Here is a 4543-nt window from a genome sequence, read left to right on the forward strand (position 1 = left end):
GGCGCCGCGCAGTCGCCAGAAAGAAAAAAAAAACTCGTGGAATCTTTCCCAGTCTCACTCTCGTGCTTCTCTCTTCTCTCCACTTCGAGGCGACAAAGGCGGCGGCGGGGACGGAGAGGACGGCGTCGGCGACTCCCCGGTGGGAAGCTCCCAGCGTAGGCTACTCTCCGGAGTGAAGCTTCCAGCATCGACGACCTGCCACGTAGCCCGGCCGAAACCCTAGCTCCCGCTTCGTGCCATCTCCCCCGCCGCCTCACTCCGGAGAAGAGGAAGCCCCCGGCGACAAGATCACCAGGTGGGTTCCCCTCCCTCTTGCAATTGGGTTGTACTAGAGGATTTGGTGCGCCCTGTTCAGAATTGAACTAAAATTTTCTGGTCTCCATTTAGTGGTGTATGTGGGCTTTTACAATCGCACCGAAAGTGTTCTTCACTTGCAGGTTGGTAGATCTGGGAGATTTGGTTGACCGCCTTGGTCTGGCTGTCAATCTGCGAGGATCGGCTTAACTTGTATGCAATTATTTTTCAAGATTGTTATAGTTTTTTCCTATTACCCCTTTTTCTGCTATGACAAAATATGTTTTTGTGGTTCAATTTGTGTGTTAGTAATTGGGTCGTTGGCCAAAACTAGTGTTGCTTTCTTAGTAATGATTCTCTAGATTTATGTTGCTTGGCCTGTTATTAATGTAGAAAAAATTGCATAAAATGATTGTGATTATTTTAAAATTGACGCAGTTGTTTAGGTATTTCAATGGTTCAACTTACTGTGTGTATATATTCCTATGGCTCAGTCTTGCGGAATGTGCTCGAGATGTAAAAAGGTTACAGTTCTTTGCTGCTCAATTTTACATGTTTGCTGATGAAGCTTTCAAGAGAATCCACAATTTTTCCATTTATTTTTGCGATTGTTTTCACCCAAAAATTTCAGTCCGTGGCAGTTGAATTGTGCTAACATCCACGAGGTGCGTGTTCCAATTGAAATCAATTGCAATGTTAGGTTTTGCTAGGACAAAAATTTTCTGTGTGCCATTTCTTCTTCTCTCCATTATTGATCTTGTTTTGGGTGTTGTCTGTTGACGTATGGTGAAAATTATTTCTGCATGATACAAGTGTTTTGGACATTGAACAATGTCAACTATTTTTGGCAATTGATCTCTGGTGAACTCTTTTTGTTTCTTTGAATAGATCTGGACTTCCTTTCTCTCTTTGTCCAGTTTCAGATTGTGCCTGTGCCCCTGTTGTAGGATGAGCTGCTACTGTAAGCCTTTTTTGTAGTCGATGCTGCTATATACTTCTCTGCTGCTGTTGTACATTGATGGGTCGCTGCTGCTGAGGGGGTTAACCAAATGCTGCTGGGTAAACAGGGATTTTAGGGGAAGGGTCTAGTGGTAATTAGTGGGGGGATTGGGTGGAGGAGGGGGTTCACCCAATACCTGCAGGAATTGAAACCTCTAGAGGATTAAACCCTTAGCAACAGCCAACCGAACAAGGCCTTAGGAGGAGGATTCACCGCCAAAAAAAAAAAACTTTTGTGGGTAGGCTGCTAGCATGGACGCTCTAAAAATAGAACATTTCTTTTTAGCAAAGACTTAATAATTGGCAGGAAGACCCTAATTACTTGTGACTGAATGTACATCTATCTGATTCTAGTATCTATGATTGTGGGACTAACACAAACAACTATCGGACAGTTGAACGACAGGACACAAACAACTATTGACTACACAATTATCTCTTTGTCCAGTTCCGGATTGTGCTTGTGTCCCTGTTGTATAGGGCTGGAATTCGAGTCGAGTCGAGCCAACTCAGCTCGACTCGCTAGAGCTCGTTTCGTTAACGAGCTAGCTCGACTCGACTCGTTACTATAACGAGCTCAAACCCAAGATTGGCTCGACTCGTATAACTCGCGAGTTGGCTCGTTTAGCTTGTTAAGCTCGTTAAATATATGAACATAAAACCCTCAAATATGATAAAAATTATTATGTATATATTAAACATATATATCACTAAACAATTATAATTTCCTTGTAACGCATGAGTCGGTGGTTGGGCCTTCCATGGATGGGCTTTGTGTTGTGCGCGTGGGACGCATGGTGCTGAGTGGCTAATCTTTTTTTAGATTGGGAGTGGTTGATCTTTTGTACGAAGCCTAACGAGTTACACGAGTACTCGTGAGATTGACTCGTTTAACTTGGTCTATAAATGATCTTAAACTAAAGCTCGACTCGACTCGTTATTCTTCGAGTTCAAGTCGATTCGAGCCGAGTCACGAGCTACTCGTTTAGCTCGCGAGCTTCGAGCTTTTTTTCCAGCCCTACTGTTGTACGATGTGCTGCTACTATAAACTTCTTTTTTGTAGTCGATGCTGCTATATACTTCTGTGACACTGTTTTATGTTGATGGGCCGCTGCTGCTGAGGGGGTTAGCCGAATGCTGCTGGGTAAACAGAGATTTTAGGGGAAGAGTCTAGTGGGAATTAGTTAGCGGATTGGGTGGAGGGAGGGGGTTCACCCAATACCTGTAGGGATTGGACCCTCTAGAGGATTAAACTCTTTGCAACTGCCAACCGTACAAGGCCTTAGGAGGAGGATTCGCCGTTAAAAAAGAAACTTTAGCTGGATAGGCTGCTAGTGTGATGCTCTAAACATAAAACTGTTCTTTTAGCAAAGACTTAATAATTGGTGTGAAGACCGTAACTACTTGTGGCTGAATGTACATCTATCTGATTCTAGTATCTATGATTGTGAGACTAACACAAACAACTATCGGACACGACAGTTCTTTCTCTGCGTTGAAGTTTATGATGGAGGGACACAAGGTGGTCACGCTTGTGATGATGCTTGGATGCATCATAGCTCTGTCAGACGGTAAGTATGCAACACATACTTGGGTCAATTGTGTGTTATTCTTATCAATATGACTTGGTAGCTAACGGCCTCAACTACAAGTCTACAAGCCTTGCAAAATTTGATATAGGTTTCTCTCGAGATCTGGCTGACCTGAACACCCATATTTCTATGCAGCTCGAACCACTGGTCAGATGGACGGCAGCAAATATCAAATCTGCATATGCCCGAAGTATGGAAATGTCTTCTGTTGCGCGGATTCAACCGACCCCTGCTTTCCATCCAAAATGGAATGCGTTAAAGGTTGCGGATGCGGTGCGGACGCGCAATCCACCCCTCATGCCCTGCCATGACCTTCTGGCTTAGTTCTGATGGTGTTTGATGCCTCCATGAGGAAGAAATAACCATGTAGTCGAAGTTCTGAATAAAAGAACCATGAGGCACGGTCATATGCTATGTTTTGTGATTATGTCTGGTGATGGCGTGCACCTCATGTATGAAAGATTATATCATATGTCCAGCAATGTATATGGGGATGCTAGAATTTGATCACCTTATTTACAAAGGCTGAGCCAAGGGACAATTCAGTATTGTGGATCTGGCACCTCGTATGTCTTCCACTACTACTCCCTCCGTTCCTAAATATATGATGTTCTGGTAGTTCAATTGAAATACCAAAACGTCGTATACATATTTAGGAATGGAGGGAAGATATGCATGTATGTGTTTTGTCTTTTCAAAGAACTAATTCAGTTTAATTGAGAAGAGACTGTAATAACTATATATGCAGGTGTTCTCCATCTCTTTGTGCAATTGTGTACTGCCACAGGCATGATTTCACTCAGTAATGCCATGTTTCTCCACGAGGTGTGGTCGATGGCAGGCAGCAAGTGATCGAGGAGGCTTTTCGCTGGTGCGGGTCGCCTGTGCAACCTGGCGTTGGTTGTGTCGTCGCCTGACGAGCGCAGCAGCGGCTCTGCACTAGCGTCGTCGTCCCAACAGCTGCTGCCCTGTGCTCCATGCGTGCAGACGTGGGGGCTGCAACCGCAACCGGGGATTGAGCACTTGGTCGGATCGTGCTGGTGTCTGGCTGAACCAAATGCTGCAGCCTGGACGATCTTCTCAGTTCAGCATCCGTCGTGCAATGTGCTTAACTGCTTATTCGCTCGTTTAATCGCCGCAATTCATCATTTCCGGTGCGTGTCCGTTCTCACGCCACTGACTTTCTTCCAGTACCGACGAGTGGCTAAACTCGGCCGTGACCTACGCCTATTTTCAGAGTCAGGCTGAAGAGGAACCCCGAATTGGCCGCTTCCACTCATGCAGGCTCGCGCGGACTGCATGCTCCTCTCAAAAACGCATGCGGGAAGCAGCAGCTACCAAACGTGTGAGCCTACATGCTGCGAAACCACAATAACCATCATGCAGGCAACCAAACAACAGACTACGTCGTGTTTTGCACTGTTTTTCTTCAACTTGCAAAAACTACCTCGTTTTCCTCATACAACCTGGTTCAATGGCTATATGCAACCAAACGCGTCCTAGTAGACCAACACTGGGCACGCGCTACGTGATTGTGTCTGTGGGCGTCGACTCTGGCATGACACTGACGAGTTGCCCTAGGTGATGGGCTCTGAGTCATTCACCCGCCTGTCCTCATAGCAATCTCCTCCTTTGCCTCCCTCGTGGATGATGTCGAA

At 45.6% G+C, this 4543-nt stretch overlaps 1 long non-coding RNA gene across 2 annotated transcripts; it reads left to right on the forward strand.

Annotated features, from left to right (window-relative positions):
• Positions 1-3534, forward strand: LOC125538667. Of its 2 annotated transcripts, XR_007296491.1 has the most exons (4): positions 1-295; positions 438-507; positions 2776-2864; positions 3021-3534. It is a non-coding gene; the product is annotated as an uncharacterized LOC125538667 (long non-coding RNA). The 2 variants fall into 2 exon arrangements; XR_007296490.1 differs by lacking the exon at positions 438-507 and having other exon boundaries at positions 7-295; positions 3021-3520.
• The last annotated feature ends 1009 nt before the right edge of the window (positions 3535-4543 follow it).

Source organism: Triticum urartu, chromosome 1 (genome assembly GCF_003073215.2).
Source record: "Triticum urartu cultivar G1812 chromosome 1, Tu2.1, whole genome shotgun sequence".
Taxonomy (NCBI): Eukaryota; Viridiplantae; Streptophyta; class Magnoliopsida; order Poales; family Poaceae; genus Triticum; species Triticum urartu.